Source organism: Osmerus eperlanus, chromosome 6 (assembly GCF_963692335.1).
Source record: "Osmerus eperlanus chromosome 6, fOsmEpe2.1, whole genome shotgun sequence".
Lineage (NCBI taxonomy): Eukaryota > Metazoa > Chordata > Actinopteri > Osmeriformes > Osmeridae > Osmerus > Osmerus eperlanus.
The window spans coordinates 9335275-9355851 of record NC_085023.1 but is presented as its reverse complement, the minus strand read 5'-3'; the positions used below and the strand labels follow the sequence as shown (position 1 = coordinate 9355851).

The window sequence follows — 20577 nt, the reverse complement described above, 5'->3', positions numbered from 1 at the left end:
CAGCCAACATCAGTGCTTGACCTGACTAATGCTCTTTTGGCTCCATATGAACTTACCAGTTTCTCTATGGGGTTGAGGAATGGAGAGTAGGGTGGGAGGAAAACTTACACCATCCTGCGATGGGCTGCAAACCAATGTGTGACAAAATACAAGACAAATTTTGCCCAATTTCCTCATCTGTTACAAGCCTTCCATGAAGTTCTCTGAAGTCTCTGATGTTTAGAGTCCATACAATTTTTCCAAAGATCCCATTTTCTATCTAAGGAAATCGAAAATACAAACACCTGGGTATGTCTTCAGTTAAAATTAAACTCAGCTGTGGTAGGTAAAAGAATAAAATATAAATAAAACGCTTTTTCTAACATTGCCTTAACAGTTCTGAAAATAGTTTGCATGTGCAAAATGGGCTGAGGATAGAGTTTTGGTGGTGATTCAGTTTGAGTACAAAATATTTTAGTTGTTTTTAGTTTTGTTGTTCAATGCATTTTATGTGAAAGCAATAAAAAAATAAAAGATTAATTGTTCACATAGACTGGTGCTAACTGTGTGAAGAGTTTTGAAAATGTTATCGCAGTTTAATTGGACAAATGTGTGACCATTTGTAAAAAACTGTAATAGTTGTCTACTAATAGTTCAGGCTATAATTGTTTTGATGGACCAATCATATTAAAATCCGGTGAACGGTAAACTTACTTCTGTAACATTACAAGGACTAAAAAGCATTACAATTACTGTAATCAAAAGACAAAAACAAAATACAACAGTCTATGCAATATTTCATTGTATACAACCAGTATATTTTTAGTCATTTTTTTTTTTTAGCAGACACTCTTATCCAGAGCGACTATATATTATTAATGATGATGCGTCTGCAAACTTTCTGACTGCTTTCTGAATAATTAATAGTTATCTAATTGTGCCACCATTTATGTGTTGTAACAAGTCATTGTGAAGAAAACGTGTGTCCTACAATGTCAGTGATTGAGGTTTGTGAAAGGTGTACGTGTGTGTCTGTCACTGTGTGTCAGGGTCACCTGTCCTCCATTGCTACAATCCCCTGGGTACTCCTGGGTCTTTGGGCCTGAGGCCTTTTAGCAGATTGCAAATGTCAGACTCAGGACAATTACACTAATTGTTGCCCTAGAAACTCTCCTCCCTCTGCTTCTGGGAGAAAAAATCTAATCAAATTAAAAGTGCCAGAACAATAGTGGTAATGAACATATTTCTGCTGCTTCAAGTATGTTTGAGACTAGAGGTAATCAAATACTAACAAAACTAGTTTGCTATAGTATGTGGCACAATACACACGAAAGGTCAATCAATCCCTGTACTGTTTTTTTTCTGATGACTTTCCTTGGAACTATAAACTCAAACAGCTCATGTAGTTGATCTGAAGGAATGAGGAGCAGTGATTAGGGATCTACATATACATCCTAACGGGCCAAACGCAGCTCACTGCATAAGACAAACATCCAAATTACATATTAATATTCTACTTATGCAATAGAGATAATGGAGACTACTTGTTGTGTTGTTGTTGTGTTGCTATGTTCACTCAAATATTAGTATTAGCACAAGGTATGTGAACCCCATGCGGACATGCTAGTGAGGGTTTGTCTGAATGGGTGTGTATGTGTCTGTCTGTCTCTGTGTGTGTGTGTGTGTATCTCTGTGTGTATACCCACCTCAGTACACATAGATTGATGACAACTGGCATAGGAAATGCCACCGACTGGCGTTTTACACAAACAACCTCTGGTTCTGTGATGCAAGGAAAGGCCTTGGGAAGGAAACATGCCTTTTGCTGTCCTCTGTTACTCCCTCCATCCCTCGCTCTCTTCATCATCCCTCACTCCTGCTCACCTGTGCCACCTCGCTAATGATCGCTCAGCGTCTGTGAGTCTACCATGCATCATTTACCCTCTGCTCCGGAGAGAGGCCGAGAATGAGAGAGAGAGGGGGGGGGAGGTTAGATAGTGAGTAAAAGATAGAAAGAAACAGAAAGATAATATGCACATGGGATGAGAGGTCCAAGTGGGAAAGAAAGAGGGAGAGAATGAAAAAGCATGGACAAAGACAGATTCTGTAAGAGAGGGATGCATGTGATGTAAATGTGCTGTAAAGGGAGACGGTGAAAATAGGCTGGAGGGGACTAAGAACCAGTTTTATTAATCACAGGCTTGATCTTGTGGCAATGGCTGACAGCTGCAATATGTGAACAATACTCTGGATACACCACTACTGCTTCCCAACTACCTACCATACACACTCATACACACACGCACCCACACATTCTAACAACCACATAATCATCACCACTGCAACTGCAGTAATAATAAGATAGAAAATAATCAATTTGCCTTGAAATAAAATTAATTAGCATTACAAACCTGTGGCCAGAACATATTTAAACACAACTTTATTCTATTTGGCTATTTGGGGAATAGTTTTATCATCACAACCAATTGAACGAATTGATTCCATTCATTTTTTTATGTTCATTTTATTCATACGCTGTGAAGTGACACTGTTATTAAGTGTCTGAGTAGGTAGCCAATCAGCAGCTAATGACAGGGCAGGTGTCTGTAGGTAGTGGACGGAGAGCCGAGAGGCTGGCCGATCCCACAGCACCCCCACACTTCGGTCAACTTATTAGCCTATAAAAAGACTAGGTGTAGGCGTGCTCTGTTTTCCTAGGCAAGTAGTGACACCAGTATCATCTCATCTCTAGAGGTGGTAGACAGCCTATGGATAGGGGTTGAGGTGCAGACGCTGAAGGGTGAAGGGGGGGAACAGTGCCAAAAAAAAAGCTGAATATTGAAAATCAATGACCAGATTGCTAATACAAAAAATCTATGTGGGTTTGAGGTTTGACAAATGAGAACCGGAGGATGACCATTCAATGGCAAAAACAACACGAGCACACACCCAGACATTCATCTTGTGGGTTTGTATTTTCATGCTTCTCTTTGCTTGTCTCCCTTTGACCTTTACTCAAGCAGTTGCAGTGCTCTTTTTCAATGGGATGCAAATCCATGTTGTTATTCAAATCCAAACAAAGTACAGCCTGGCACAGTTTATGGGTACAGAAGGATAGAGAATAAGATAATATGTTATGATTTGTCTTTGAAATTGGACACTGGAAATGTATACAGACATTAAAACGGCAGTCATTTAAATTATATGATGCTGCATTGTTCTTTATAACTCACATCTGCCGTTCATTGTGTTAAAATTATGGTTTTGCATGAAATGGATACCATACACACACTGCTTTTGAGACAGAGACAAAGAGACTGAAATTACTGACCTCTGTGAATCTCCTCCTTCAAACTATGAAACATTCTTTGCCTTTTGCTTTTAAGGTAAACCTGTCTTCTGTCACATTGAAATTGCCTTATTGTTTAGACTGGAACCAGTCCTCAACATAGAGATCAGGGGTGTGTGTGGGGTGGGTGGTGGGTGGGGGGGTAGTTAATTATGTGAAGCAGAGATGAAGTGATCCTGGACAGAATCATCTGTCTTGCAGTGTCCCCCACACTGGTGTGGCAGGGAAACATTGAGAGGTGTGAATGTGACGCCAAAGAAACACCTGCGGTTATGTCTCTGTCTCTCACTTTCTGATCCTATATGTCTCTTTTTTTCTCTCTGTCTCTGTAAGTCTGTCTTTGTCTCAACCTCTGTCTCTACTTCTGTCTGTCTTCTTTCTCAGTATCTGCCTCTGATAATCCAGTCTGTCAGTCAACAAGTTATTTTCGATAATGATACCACCCTGAAAATGTATATTTTACCTTTTAATCACAATCAAATCAAAACATATCTTTATCAGAAGCATCCAGACAGATAGTGAATCTATCATGTTAATGTACGCGCCTTGAGATGAGAAAGTCATGAACTTAAAACATTCCCCTTCCTGCACAACTGCTATCAAGTTGCTCGTGTTCTTGTTCTCCAAAGGGGCTGCTTGGCAAGAAATAGAGCAGACAAAGGACCAATCAGAGAGCTAACACTCTGTGTGAGCACACTCCAAGCTCCTGGGCTTCTTCTCCCTCCAGAGACCACAACAGTCTTTCTTCCCGCCTCTCCCCTTCTCTGTTCCCTCCTGCCTTGATCTGTTTTATGTGCTGCAGGGTTTCATGTCCTGCAGAGCAGAGGTCAAGCATTGGGGAACTGTGTTGCAGCTCTGGATTAATGTTCCTCTGCAGACTGTTTCCAGGCTGGCAAACCAACCATCTACAACCTTGGGAAACTTTACAAACAAAAAAACTATGGTCCATCCATTGAATTGCACTTGTTAAGAAAGCGTGACGCTGTGATGAACCTGTTATGTTTAACCCTCGTGCTGCCTTCGGGTCACATGACCCAAAGGTTCATAACGAACCATCGTTGTGTTTACCCAATTTTACCCAATACAAAAACAAATACAAATAATTTTCTTTTAACCATTCCAATGTGGGGGGTCTGAGACAGCCCGACAGTTAACCCTCGTGCTGCCTTCGGGTCACATGACCCAAAGGTTCATAACGAACCATCGTTGTGTTTACCCAATTTTACCCAATACAAAAACAAATTAAAATAATTTTCTTTTAACCTTTGCAATGTGGGGGGTCTGAGACAGCCCAACGGTTAAAAGAAAATGCTTCACTTTGTCTTTGTATGCGGTAAATCTGTCGCAATACGACGGTGGGTCACAATGACTGATGGGTCAGAATGACCCGAAGATAACACAAGGGTTAAAAGAAAATGCTTCACTTTGTTTTTGTATGAGGTAAATTTGTCGCAATACGACGGTGGGTCACAATGACTGATGGGTCAGAATGACCCGAAGATAACACAAGGGTTAATCAATAACAAGATGGACCTGTGAGTTTCAGGTACTTCGTGTAGTTCATTCAACTTCACTATGGGGGCTCACAAGCCCAAACTCCAAATTCCTCGTCAAACACATCAACAGTCAGCCACCACACCAGCTGCACACAACAATACACAACAGATCAACAAAAACACCACTACAGCACACAACACAGCAATCCATGTCCAGCATGTAAGAGCACAGTGGTACTGGCTTGGACGACAGACGGGTGAACAGAAGGAGAGTATAGGACAGGTGGAAGGAAAGGTAGAAAGAGACGTAGGAGACGGGACGGATAGGGATGAGCAGGCTGAGACCACAGGAGAAATGTAAAAAGAAACATAGAGCATGATATTCCAGTACTGTATGGTACTTTAAGCAGCATTCCCCCAAAATATCTTAAAATAAACAAAAAGCAGGAAGAAGCACCTGGGTCGATTTAGACTCCCAAGTTACATGGAGGAGATTGGCGTGCATGTGTGTCTGTTTGTGTGCAAAAGAGTTTGTGTGAGAAAGAGTTCATTTGTATTGATGCCGAATTTTTCTTTTGGGTGCCGAATCTTGCAGCTCTGATCCCTTGATTCTGATATACTACTAGTTGGAGTACTCTACACAAGTACATAGAGAGAGAGAGATAGAGAGAGAGAGACTATGTTCAAAGAGAAGAACTGATAGAGACCCATATCTAAATCATCTTTTTTTAAACCAGAAAGATATTCCCTAGTGAAACATTGAAAGTCATTATTAATTGTGTTCAGCCATCTTAATCTCATGATTCCACAAATACAATTAAATGGATTAGATAAAGAGGCATAATCTGCGGTCCAATCCTTATTACCATGGTGATTAATCCAACCTGATTACCAAGTTTTATTAATAAAATTAGATGAGTGAAAAACATTTCGTCCGATACTGAGGTTCAAACCTTTTTCAAGAGAATATGATTTAGTTAGTTTCAACTTAAACAATAATGATTTTGAGAACACAGAATATGTATAAATCTAGGTGTGTATATGTGTTTGTTAGTTTGACACTGTAGCTGAAAAAAAGATGAATGTATGACTGAAGTTGGATTACACAATCACAAAAGGACCAGTCAGAGCTCATGCATATTTCATCGAAGCCCCAGAGTCATAATTACTTAATGAATAGCTCTGCTGAGATAGGCTGGCTCTAATCCCCCACAATCCCCTAGGGCTGGTCTGGGCTCACTACAGTATGTGTCCTTTTTGAATGATGCTTTGCAACAAAAATGAAAGGGACTTTCTGAGTGGAAAGGATCATAGTTATGTTGGTATCTTCTGTAACCATGGAACTAAATCCATAATACACCTCTCTTCTCTGGTAATCTTTGGCATCCAGTAAAAAGCCATGCTGTGGATGTCTTTTCCACTTACCCTGGAAACAATGGTCCAATTATTATACCCTAGGGGATGTCAGACTAATTACAGTACATGTTTGCACACAACAGTGCTGTAGATTTACATGTCATTGGCATCCATGTTAAGTAGGTAGAGAGGTTACCTCAGCAGAGGAAATGGCACACTGCACCTTATCTGTGTGTCACTGCTCTTGGCTCATGCAAAGGTGAAACGATTGTCTCCTCACTGTGCTCTAGTTGACTTGAAGATATTTAACAGGAGTTATGCATCATGACAACCTATTAGAATTTACAGAGAAAGTTAAAGAGATACATAAATAGTAAACCTTGGGGGGACAACACACATGTTAAATTAAAGGTATCAACGTAAAATAGTTAAGAGTGAGAGAAAACAACAGCATTAGCACATTATACCGTGTATGAGATGTTAACAGATCATTAATCACAGTGGTTTGCCCTCAGAGGTGCTCCTAATGAACCCAGCATGACTCGGATATTTAGAGTAGCTACTTAATGCTTGATAAATGGATATGAACAAATGCAGCAGCACTTATTTAATCACACCCTCTTGCCCTCTTGGTGCATGGAAAATAACATCTATTAAAAGAGTTAAAAGTTGACCCAAATATGGAGTCGGTGGCCTCCCTCCCTCATTTGAAAAACAATTTCAGTCACATATTAAACTGTAATTATTAATTATCTATGGATTCAAATAATATCATTGAAGCACTTAACATTAACGATGTGTCCGCTGAGAGTAGGTGTAGCAGCAAATGCTACAGTGTGTCAACACTGGCAGCGTAGAGGGACCGTAGATGCAGCGTTCTGACTACCTAGCCAGTGACAGGAGGGGGAGGAGAGGACAATTGGGGAATGGAGAGAAAATACCCTTTAATATTTTTTTTACATCTGTCCAATCAAGGCTTCGGCTTTGGGCAAAATTTGTGTTACTAATTTGCCAATCAGGGTGGGTGATGATGGGTGGGCAATAGTGGTTGGGGAGGAGAGGCAGGGGTCTGGCAGGCTGGCCCCTGAGGGCCCCCAGGGGATCTAAACTGTCTTTTCCCTTCATTAACTCCTGGTGTCCTCTCCCCTTGTCCACATGATCCCTCCAGCAGCTGGGGCTGCTGGGTAATTTAGTCTCCTGTCTCTAAGGTGACCCCATGCCGCGGGGCAAAGAGAACTGAGGACAGAACTCTTTCCTTCACTCTTTCACTTTTTTTCTCTCTCTTATAACACCTATGCAACTATCCATTCTCTACCTCTCTTACGGACCCTGGGCAAAATGTGGCTGTTACTTCAATCTGTCAAAGCTGTCAAATTAGTCACGCTCTGAGCATTTCATGTTTTTCATGCCATTTAAGGTGTGCTTGCATAGATTCCGCAAAAAGTCTCCTTGAAGTAGGCGGCAAAAATTTTGGATATGTTGGGAGGACTTGTCTGGAGCAAGAGCGAAGGGCTGCTCCTCCTTTGAACATGCCTTATCAGCGATTGTAATTTATTTCCAAAACCACAATTTGAATAAAGGTCATCGATCAGTCAACCAAGCACATTTATTCATAGAGCTATGTGCCATGAAAATCGCAAGGGCTTCCATTGCATTAATGTTCAGATTGTTTGATACACAAAAGGTTTACTCACTTACGCCATACTGTACAAAGTGAGACAAATTATGCATTAAATCAATGCTGTCAACGTCCCAAGTTGTTACTGAAAGAATATTTGAATGCATGAAAATGCCTTTCCGATCGGGTATCGCTAAGTCTCCTTCTTAGCCTCCGGAATTTAGGTTGTGTTAAAGGTCGTGTAGGCAAGTTGTGCGAAGCTAGCTATTTTAGCTAGCTATTCCAAACGATTCGAACCATAATATCCCACCCCTCCCTTCAAAGCCACTCCCACAAAACTATACTAACGCGCATTGAGTGCAGGGTCAGAGTGCGAGCTGGTAGGTAGGTAAACAGACAGATAGCCTGTCCAATCATTAGTCAGGGTACGGCTTAATGATTGATTGTGTTTATTACAGTCTTGCGACGCCCACAGATGTCAGAATTATTTCATATTATTATATGGCAACGACAGTACGAGCGTTCTGATTGGCTAATGGGTAGTCATGCCAGCCGTGTATTGACCTCATCGCCGGTCTGCGGTCTGATACGGATTCTTATTGCCCTGCTCTGACGTAATCTTCAAAATGAGCGATATCGAGGAGTCAGCTGAGTTTTACTATACAGACGATACTGAAGACATCACCAGCGACAAAGAAATTGTTAACTTTCTAAAAGAGTCGTTATTTGTGTTGGAATTAACTTTCTATCAAAAGTAATTGGATGCTAGGCAACACACCGTGAGAAGACTTGAGAGCTAGCTACAATTAGCCTACCATTTATTTTCATTTACATTACATTTAGTCATTTAGCAGACGCTCTTATCCAGAGCGACTTACAGTAAGTACAGGGAAATTCCCCTCGAGGCAAGTAGGGTGAAGTGCCTTGCCCAAGGACACAACGTCATTTGACACTGCCGGGAATCGAACCAGCGACCTTCTGATTACTAGCCCGGTTCTCTAACCGCTCAGCCACCTGACTCCCCATTTACAAAATGAAAAGAGCTAAAAATGCCATATAAATAAATATGCCAAGCTATTGCATGTAAAAGGTGTTTCTATAAATTTTTTATCTGGACATTTCTGCACATGGACAGTATAGATGATCATACAAGAACATAATTAGCATTTTGGATCATTTAATCTTCATTTAGACATATACTGCATCAGTGGGCATTGAACATGGCACGGGTGACAGGTGTGGTATGTTCCACTGGGCAAATGAGGTGACAGTTGAACACGTTTGCACAGAGTGACAACTGTCAACTTCAATCTATCTCTCTTCTCTCACACACAGACACAGCATCCCCATGCTTCATGCCTCCAGCAAACCAGCCTTTCTAATTGTTATCCTCTTATCACACTGGGGGAAACAGGACCACCTCCTCAGTCCCAGGGGGGGTCAGGCGCTCTCCCAGCTACATCAAGGACACCCCCCCCCCCCCCCCCCAAAGTGCCGCCAGCCCAGGCAGACCCCCTCAGGGCATACTTTAATGACTTCCCTTCTCTTCCCTTTCTGCATTTAAGTGGAGCTCCCATCTGAAAGGACAGGAGAGATTAGCATATCATAGCTCCAGATTAGCCCACACCGTGGTGTGCATGTACAGTTGGAGAGGGTGAGTAGGGATGAGAAAGTTCATCAGGGGGAGGAAGAAAAGTTGAAATGTAAGAAAAGGTGGAATCATCATCACTTTTATCTGGTGTTTACAGTCAAATTGGCATTATTTTGCGCCATTTTTGCTGGAAAGCTAGATGCCAGGTGTTTAAATTCAGAAGTCCACAAATTTGGATAAGTGGATTCAAAATGCCAGATGCAAGAACATTTATTTTACATAACCATTTATGAAAATAAAGAAAATTGTATCTCAAGTTTGTCTGTGATTTGGAAAAAAAGAAAAAACGTAATTTTGTTCCTTTTCTGATGCATATGTATGCATATATGTGTGTGTGTGTGTGTGTAAAAGTGTAGTTGTGTGTGACCTACCTTCTGGTCATGGGATTGGCCTTAGTCCAGCCCAGCCAAGCACCCAGTGACAGGCCCAACCCGGTGAGGCCTTACCCAGCCAGGGGCCACCAGAGCCTGCCTGACCGCCCATGACCTCTCCCTGCCGCAGCGCAAAAGAGCTCCTCACCCCCATGGATTTTTCATTTGTGGCTCTAGAGGAATCAATGCTCTGTTTCTGCCTACCCAGACAGAGGCTATGAATCAGCATGTTTTGAAGCGCTCCATATCTGTATATATGTGGCTGTGTATTTACCTATTTGTTGTTTTGCACAACCTTTGTATTCTGTGTCTGCCTCTTAAACCTCAATTGTTAACACTGTAAATCCCGATAAGAGGTTTACTTTAAGTTTTTGGGAAACTGATTACAATAAAGTATTTCAGTAATCTAATTATAACAATAGCTAAATTAATTAACACATTGTGTAAATTAATTATTTCCTTAAAGAAATTGCTTAGATTACTTAAAGATCCTGTAAAGTGGAATTTAAAACGAGTTTTAAGTTCACCACACCACAGAAGAATGTGTTATTAACTACCCATCCAAATTTGAATGAAAAAAAACACAGACAAGTATGTTAAATTAGGCTTTGAAATTGTGAGAAAATCAGCACTGTTCTCTGCTTGAGACTGGGGGGGCGTGTCGCCTGAAGGAGCTGAAGCTCCGCCCCTCGCTGCCTACCTACGACCCAGATAATGGACGCTACGTCAAGACAAACAAAACAGTATAGAATTAGAATTTATTTGTTCAATGAGTGAAACATACAGATGCATATAAATGAAATGTTGCCCTGAGCTTTAACACAGGAGTAAAAATGGATACCAGAGCAGTAGACAGTGAGCTCTCCAACTACTTCTATCACATTAGCTACCATTTCACCAAAATACCATAATTCTACACCGAGTAGCCTTATATCAAGTTAGCGGTTTGCACTAACTCATAGCAGAGATACCTCTGGAAAAGTTATCTAGTATGATTATAACAAGCACACAGAACTGAGTGATGAACTGCTGGCGACGGTAGATGGTCCAGGTGCGACCGGAGGAGGAACGGCCGGGAGGGCGATGCTCGGTACGGCGTGTGTCCCTGAACCCCGTCTGTCTCTGGTCCATGTTAAAATTATCCGCCGTGAAATGGTCACTGCGGAGGCGGCTGTTGGAGTTTATCCGAAGCTTTCCATCAGTGTGGCTCTTCACAAAATCAATCCAATTCTTCACAATGAGATTAAACTTTTTTCAAACTTCATGGTGTGACCTGTTCTTGTATTGTTGTTGTTGTGTATTAGGAATGTTTATCATTATTATCTTATTCTTTTGCCTCTTCTTTCTGATGGCTTTTTCCGGGGCTGCAGAAATATCAGTCCAGTGTGCTGGCCCTATGTGTCTCATCTGATAGGCCTCAGCCATGATTCTCTTCATCAGAACATGTAGGGCAGATTGGTCACTATGCAGATTTAGGTTGTGTCATGTAGCACCACTTATAGATGAATCTGGGCTATGTTTCTGAATTCACTTCTTTAGCAGTGATAGACACACGTCAAGCAAAACCAAATGTTTACTGCTGGTTGGTTTGCAGTCAGGTTAGCGAGCCAGATGAAGCTCACACATTCAGAAGAAAGCTGATATAACTTAACATTCAATTACCATAACTCAATCAAGAAATGTCAGTTCTTGTCCATTTGTCATCACTGTGACAGGAGTCCTGAATCTGACGACAAGCATGTGGATGCTAACCTAACTCACCAGATGGTTTGTTACACATATCTAGGAAGTCATCCATGGAAACTGTTTGAGAAGGACAGGCACTTTCAAATACATTTACATTTAGTCATTTTTTTAGCAGACGCTCTTATCCAGAGCGACTTACAGTAAGTGCAGGGACATTCCCCCGAGGCAAGTAGGGTGAAGTGCCTTGCCCAAGGACACAACGTCAGTTTGCATGACCGGGAATCGAACTGGCAACCTTCGGATTACTAGCCCGATTCCCTCACCGCCCAGCCATCTGACTCCCGTCAGATGGCTGATGGGAGTCTTGGCAGGTGATTGGATGACCCATCTGTCTATCACCGTCTATTATGGACAAACATCAACCACACCTGTAGCTGCCTGTAGTTCCTCAAACACAAATGGATAACCTGGAGTTTGGCAAGATGGATTCTTGTGTGATAAAAAGGTCAGCTGATCAGAGATCAGTTCTCATGGCCTCAGTCCTACCATTATTGCAGCAGTTGGAAATGGCAAACGGACCCAGCATCAGTGGATCGGTTGTTGTCATTGATTGACCAGCGTTTGTTATCCTTATTGTGTTGATGAACTTGAAACACTACCTATTAGATCTGGGGTGTCATAGGGGTGAAACATCTAGTATGTTGCCACCAAGCAATTGTGTTTCTCAGAAGAAGAAAAAAAGTGCAGTTACTGAGCTGGTGTTTGACACTTGTGTGTGGTGATTTGAGTCAGTTCATTCAAATGTTAGATGCCAAGCTAGGATTGTAGCTCGCCTGGAGCCCCCAGTTAAACTCCAGTTTAATCATTGGTTAAAACAATTATTATTATGTAAATTATCAGGGTGATCCCAGCAATGTCAGCTGTGGCATCACGAGAGGACATGTGGTAGAGATGCGTTATGTTTCTCTCCAGGAGTGGCTACCATAATGCACCACGCAGACAGGTGCAAATGCCTCAGCCCTCTAATTGAAGCAGGAGCTCAGGTGTGGGAGAGAGAGAGTACAAAAGAGTGGACCCACACACCAAGCAGAGGGAAGTGTACCTGGCACAAACTGAGTTCGATGCCAGAGGAATTTTGATCTTGCGCATACCGTTGGTAGGATCCAAATGAGGAGCAACTTTATGAAGCCTATGTTTTGCTTTAAAATAAAATACATTTATAAATAATTATTAAATAATTTATGTTTGCTTCCTGAAATACTTTTTTATTGTTAATAAACCGATTTCTTTGTTTGAATGCACTTTTGCCTGCTCTGTCCGGTTGTGACGCATTGCCCTACACCCCGCTTAGTGGTCCAGCCTCTCATGATACCACACAGCGCATAAGTGTTTGTAATGGATAAACATTTATTTCTTCAAAATGAAGTTCAAAATAGTTTTGCATTTATTTGGTGCAACCTACTAAAAATAAAATATTAACTAAATTAAAGCTAGTATACATTTAATTATATATATTTATACATACAATACAATTAAAACCATGTCCTGAAAAGTACCTAAAACTAAACTTAATTAAAAATTAGATTTTAACCTAAACTTAATGCTACATCTACAAATTTAACTAAAAACCTCAAACTATTAAAACCCTGAAAAACACACACACATATTGGTATCTGTATACACATGTTCCAGATACTCTCTGGTTCTGTTCTCATCTTGCAGGTCCAAGACAAGACAGGGAATAACTTCCCATTTTGAACAAGCTTGATAAACTGGGGAATGGAGCTAGACTACCTCTTTGAGAAAGTAAGCGTTTGATCTGCTCTTGAAAGCCCAGCACGGGGTAGCTACAGACCACTGCATTAAACTACCTGGTCTCAGTAGAACGAAGGGATGGAGGGAGGGACAGGGGGAGCTGGAGGAGAGCTGGAATTTTTTCACAGCAGTGACAGCACCCCACTGAGCCTCACTACAAGACAGACAGGATTGTTGGTCATCTGAAAAACATAATTATCAACATGGCCGCTCTCCAGGACAATAACTATCTCTGAACCTACAATAACTGGGTGTTCCCCGGATTGTACAGCATTATTTGCTATTCACTGGTCCTGGCTGAAGGGAACAGTAGGTTGTTAACACAGAGAGGACATGGAAAGAAAACTTCTGCAGATTGTGTCACTATTAGGGCTGGGCGATATATAAACAAAATTGATATCTCGATATTGTCAAAATGTTTACAATATTCGATATATATCTCGATATGTTTGCATTTGCATTTAAATAATAAAGAACATGATTTTTTCCCCCCCATTAGAAAACAACTAAAACTAGAGAGGGTACAATTTCTGGGGAAATTGTAGGGTGTGCTTGCTTGCATCGGTTGCACAGGGGTCCGTATTTCTGTATATTTTATATAAAAATGCATACTTATTATTTATAAAGATTACATAGATTTAAAAGCATATATTTGTTGCTGCTCATTTACAACTCAAAATACGAGTAAAGTGTAGAATGAAATAGATGTCTTCTCATTTCCCCTGCAAGAGGCAGCCTCATAGCTGAATCAAAACGAATAAATTTGGCAGACCGGTGTAAAGAATTGACCTAATCTCTATGATTTAAACGTCCTTTTAAGTTTTCCCTTCTCGTGATATTTTCAGGCATTTAGCCTACTCATTGCATTCATTCATTAATAAAGAACCCCCTTTGAAGATTATTCTACGACGTTACCGGCAGTAGAAGATGGAATCGCGATTCAAACAGTACCATCTGCTAACTGAAAATATGACCCCAAAAACGTAAATAAGCTTGACATTTATTTAGTGGAAAATCGCTCATTGATAAAAAGCTCACTGGTAGCGATCATTGTCAGTAACAACGCAAAATGCGATATAGCCCTGTGTGGAGAAGCTACCCCGGTAAATTCTACTACGGTACAGTACTAGACTACTGCTGTGTTCGTCTTGGTACTGTAGCGATTGCGTTGGTTGAATTGGATGTAACGTTCCGTTGTACGGTTTAGGCTGAAATTAATTATTTTCATGAACAGATTGACAACGTTTAGGCTGTGGCAATGAAGTTCAGGTTAGTAGTTAGATAGACTTTTGATTTAAGTAAGGGGAGTGCCGAACATGTTCTGTCGCCGTTTGACTTCCTAAACAGCTGTGTAAGTTAGATGTTTTTGTCGTGTGTCTCGCGTAAGCTACAGCGTTGCAGTGAGCTACACTGGTTTGAAACCACAGGTAATGGTAATTTCACCAACAAATCGTTTACTAATGTCAGAATAAATCATACAACGAAAATGTATATGTGAGGAATGTTTATTTTAACGATTGAAAACAGATAACGCTACATCATAGACCATTGTAGTATGTGTTGCCCGGGCAACACAGGCTAATGTCATGATGCTAATACTTCAGTGAAATAGTAGACTACTGTTTCCGAAAGTAGATGTACTTCCTTAATAATATCAGCTTATACTGTACATTACACATCACAATTGTGTGTCATATCACAAAGTAAAATGAGTAAATAGTTATCACCCTGGTCTCTTTGCTTGTGGCGTTCCTGCAGCTGCCTTGCAGTAAAGCTATAGTTAGCCTAGCTATCCCCCAAGTTAACAGATGCGAAACGAATGTTCTGCCAAAGGTAGTCACGCGTGTTTTCGTGACGTTAGTGACGTAGTGACGTTAGTAACGTCAGTGACTGTGGCTAGCAAATTAGCCACCGTTAGCTTCACTTTTCACCACAAAAACTTAACTTAAGCCCAAACCATGCAACGGAACGTAAATTCCAATAGAAGCAACGCAATCGCTACCAAGACGAACCTTTTGACACCGCCGTTGTGTATGTAGGCCAAATATTGACTGAGTTTTAGGGGGGCGAAAATAAACAATAAAAATAACTAGAAACGGCTGTTCCTGCGAAACAGCAGTGAGAATGCTGAAAACCTGAATGGGGATAGCTGACCATGCTAAAAAAGCTGAAAATAGTGAAAATTTAGTAGAAAGTTATAAGCTGAAGCTTCAAAGCAACCGAAAGGTATTTTTGAAAGGGACTGGAGCAGCATTCCAACAATGATTTGAAAGGATTTACCATTACTTTTAAAGGGAGAATAATTTGCACAAAAACCTTAATATTTTAAAAAGTATAAAAGTGAGAAATGAGAAAATACCCGCAAGCTGAAATGAATTTCAAAAATGTGTGAGTCACACAAAAGAGGCAGTGTGGAAGCTGAACTGCATCATCTTAACAAAGCTAAGAGCTAAAATAGCCTACAATGTGGGAGAAGCTGAAAGCTGAACTGTTAAACAGAAGAAGAAGTAGGCTAGCTAGTCGTAACAAGAATATTATCGTTTTAACAGATTAAATTATAGTTGGGATAGTATTAGCAGTAGCAGATGTAGCCTATGCGTTTACTCGGCTTTCTTAGTTGGATTCAATGTGTTGATGGAATGAAACATACAGCAGTAGGGCCGATACAGGAAGACACAGCGACACTTTGTTGCAGAAGGATGATGGTGCAAGTTTTGTCCGTGGAGCAGACAACGATTAATAAAAAAGAATCATGTAGACGTGTTTATTGAGTAATCGCATAACTAATTACACATGTAAACGGAGTAATCGTATTATTGGCATAAACCGACAATTGCTAGTAATCGTGTTTCTCATGGTCAAGTAAACGTACCAATCACCTGTGTGAGAGACTGAGTGGTGCGTGTCTGTCGTTACGGTGATGGTGCAGCTATGATTGCTAACGCGCTGAGGGCAGAGAATAAGAGAAATGTAGCTAGAATCCACACCTCAAACAAGTTAACCTAGGCGCAAAACTGTACGTCCAATCCAAAATATAAGGATATTTTCCGAGACCCAAGACTCTGCCGAAACCAGAGATATTCTTTATATGTCTGTGCAGTCAGAAATACGACTCTACCTGCAGTTTCAAAAACGTGTTCCTTTTGCTTTCCTGGTGCTTGTTTGTTTGGTTGCCACGGTGATGGCGCAGCTGTGATAGCTAACGAGCTAGGCAGAGAGAAAAACGAACATTTACCTAGCATCCACACCTCAAACAAGTTGACCTAGACGCAAAACTATACGTCCAATCCAAAATATAAGGATATTTTCCGAGACCCAAGACTCTGCCGAAACCAGAGATGTCCTTTATATGTCTGTGCGGTCAGAAATACGACTCTATCGGCAGTTTCAAAATCTTGTTCCTTCTTGCTTTCTCTGACTGATTTTACTCACCTCTCCATTGAAGTTAGTGAGAGAATTTGAAAGGCTGCTCTCGCTTCAAGGCTCATAGCTTAAAATCTGTAAATGTGAGCTCTTTAGTAGTTACATTGGCTGAAAGAGGACAATTTTTCCTACATTTTAAGGTATAACTTGTTTCTGTAAGTTAAACTATATGAACGTTAGAGGAATTTGTTTGACAAATTAGTTGAATATCAGAAAAAGAGCAGCCAGCAGTGTGCCACTCTGCTTGCTGCTCATTCATAAAAATCAAGAAGGAGAAAACATTTTAATGTATTTCAAACTGTCATAATTCAAAATTGGCTGAACATTTGAAAAAGCTGAATCATTTGGGAATAGCTGAATGTCTTGTGAACATTTTAAAGGTTGAATGGTGTCTCTAGCTGAAAGTAAGCTGAAGTAGTTACGTTTGAAAGAGGAGGAAGCTTTTTAATGATTTGAAAGGATTTACCATTACTTTTAATGGGAGAATAATTTGCACAAAAACCTTAATGTCTTAAAAAGTATAAAAGTGAGAAATACCAAAAGTCATAGCCATCATCTCCTGAAGGAGCTGAACGTTTTGATACAAAAGTTGTAGGAATCGGTTAAAGTATGCAGAACGAGTTAAAGGCCAAAAAACGGCGGAAGAAAAACAATAGTGAGAATGCTGAACAGCATTCTCACAATAAATAATACTAGAGAGGGTACAATTTCTGGGGAAATTGTAGGGTGTGCTTGCTTGCGTCGGTTGCACAGGGGTCCGTTTTTGAATTACATTTTTACAACTGATATTTCTGTATATGTTATATAAAAATGCATACTTATTATTTATAAAGATTACATAGATTTAAAAGCATATTTTTTTTGCTGCTCATTTACAACTGAAAATACGAGTGAAGTGTAGAATGAAATAGATGTCTTCTCATTTCCCCTGCAAGAGGCAGCCTCATCGTTGAATCAAAACTAATAAATTTGGCAGACCGGTGTAAAAATTGACCTAATCTCTATGATTTAAACGTCATTTTAAGTTTTTCCCTTCTCATGATATTTTCAGGCATTTAGCCTACTCATTGCATTCATTCATTAATAAAGAACCCCCTTTGAAGATTATTCTACGACGTTACCCGGCAGTAGAAGATGGAATCGCGATTCAAACAGTACCATCTGCTAACTGAAAATATGCCCCCAAAACGTAAATAAGCTTGACATTTATTTAGTGGAAAATCGCTCATTTATAAAAAGCTCAGTGGTAGCGATCATTGTCAGTAACAACGCAAAATGCGATATAGCCCTGTGTGGAGAAGCTGCCCCGGTAAATTGTACTACTACGTTTCAGTACTAGACTACTGCTGTGTTCGTCTTGGTACTGTAGCGATTGCGTTGGTTGAATTGGATTTAACGTTCCGTTGTACGGTTTAAGCTGAAATTAATTATTTTCATGAACAGATTGACAACGTTTAGGCTGTGGCAATGAAGTTCAGGTTAGTAGTTAGATAGACTTTTGATTTAAGTAAGGGGAGCGCCGAACATGTTCTGTCGCCGTTTGACTTCCTAAACAGCTGTGTAAGTTAGATGTTTTTGTCGTGTGTCTCGCGTAAGCTACAGCGTTGCAGTGAGCTACACTGGTTTGAAACCACAGGTAATGGTCATTTCACCAACAAATCGTTTACTAATGTCAGAATAAATCCTACAACGAAAATGTATATGTGAGGAATGTTTATTTTAACGATTGAAAACAGATAACGCTACATCATAGACCACTGTAGTATGTGTTGCCCGGGCAACACAGGCTAATGTCATGATGCTAATACTTCAGTGAAATAGTAGACTACTGTTTCCGAAAGTAGATGTACTTCCTTAATAATATCAGCTTATACTGTACATTACACATCACAATTGTGTGTCATATCACAAAGTAAAATGAGTAAATAGTTATCACCCTGGCCTCTTTGCTTGTGGCGTTTCTGCAGCTGCCTTGCAGTAAAGCTATAGTTAGCCTAGCTATCCCCCAAGTTAAGTTAGATGCGAAACGAATGTTCTGCCAAAGGTAGTCACGCGTGTTTTCGTGACGTTAGTGACGTAGTGACGTTAGTAACGTCAGTGACTGTGGCTAGCAAATTAGCAACCGTTAGCTTCACTTTTCGCCACAAAAACTTAACTTCAGCCTAAACCATGCAACGGAACGTAAATTCCAATAGAAGCAACTCAATCGCTACCAAGACGAAACTTTTGACACCTACGTTGTCTATGTAGGCCAAATATTGACTGAGTTTTAGGGGGGCAAAAATAAATAAAAATAATAATAATAATATATATGTGAGAGAACAAAGGTTGTGCTCTCGCCGAAGGCTTGAGCACACCCAAATATATATGTGAGAGAACAAAGGTTGTGCTCTCGCCGAAGGCTTGAGCACACCCAACTATTTAGATAGAACAGCTATTGTTACAAAGTACAAAATGTGTAGTGCAAATTTAAGCAGTTGCCATAATATGATACTTGCAACTTGACAAAATGGACCTCACATGGAACAATTCATGCAGAGGTCCTTATGTGACAGGACAAAAAAAGAGCAAAAGAGAGTACCTGTGCGAGTGCAATTTTCAGTTTGTGCACATGCTCTTTGTGAGCAAACGGTGTCTGTGTGTGTTTGTGTGTGTGTGTGTGTGAACACGGAGGAGCCAGACAATGATCTTAACCCTCGTGCTGCCTTCGGGTCACATGACCCAAAGGTTCATAACGAACCATCGTTGTGTTTACCCAATTTTACCCAATACAAAAACAAATAAAAATAATTTTCTTTTAACCATCGCAATGTGGGGGGTCTGAGACAGCCCAACGGTTAAAAGAAAATGATTCACTTTGTTTTGGTATGCGGTAAAGTTGTCGCAATACGACGGTGGGTCACAATGACTGATGGGTCAGAATGACCCGAAGATAACACAAGGGTTAAAACACAAGTAACACAAGGACCAGCAAAAAAAAAAATGTTACATTGTTGTAAAAATTATTGCGATATTATCGCTAATATTCGACATCGCCCAGCCCTAGTCACTATGTTACATTGTGGTCTACGTCTGCAGTTTAGTCCAGGCGAGGATGTAACCTGTTAATGTAACTGAAGAAAAAGCCAGGAAAATTGTTATTTCCGACCGGCATTATGCAGAAACACAAAGACTCCCTGTTCTAGGTAAGATAATTGGGACTTTATTTTATCTGAGCTTCTCAGAGAAAAGTTTGGGCTCTTGGCATTGTAATGATGTATAGTAATGCTCCTATACACCTCCCCACACCTCTTCAATCACAGTGGGCTGTGGCAGTTGGGTAGTCAGGCAGAGAACGTCAGAAGGGGATATGTGCATCAACCAAACCAACAACACCGGGAGGGCAGGAGGAAGGAGGGGTTTGTTGTGATAAAGCACCACCGATTGGATATAAAACTATTACAGCACTCACACACAATGTGGTGAATATACCTGTATATGGTTAAGATAAGGGTTGTCTGAGGTAACACTTTAAACAAATGTGGTATTGTTCTTAAAAGTGTCTGAAGTGATTTATCTCAAATCGCTGTATTACGAGCAACATGACTGATACGATCGCAATCTCACAAACATGCACACTCAACGACCATTAAGAACACATTTTATCTGATATTCTGCTAAGTGCGTACATCACCACTATGCACTAGACTATGCCCTTTGTTACTGCGATACCTCCAACACCACCCAAACCATCACATTTGGTTTTGTCTAAACTCAAGTTGTCAGGGTACCACTAATGTCTATACATATTTTCAAAGTTGGAATTCTTGGGCAGAGACTTTTTAGAAACATGC

The 20577-nt window shown here is 40.5% G+C and overlaps 1 long non-coding RNA gene across 1 annotated transcript in view; it reads right to left on the bottom strand.

Moving 5' to 3' along the window:
- Nucleotides 1-5749: 5749 nt before the first annotated feature.
- LOC134022082 (uncharacterized) overlaps nucleotides 5750-20577 on the bottom strand; it is a 199745-nt gene continuing 184917 nt past the window's right edge. Inside the window, exons 2-3 of the long non-coding RNA XR_009930612.1 lie at nucleotides 6377-6512; nucleotides 5750-6250 (exon numbers count right to left, since the gene is read on the bottom strand). This is a non-coding gene — a long non-coding RNA (uncharacterized LOC134022082). The remainder of the gene's footprint in view (nucleotides 6251-6376; nucleotides 6513-20577) is intronic.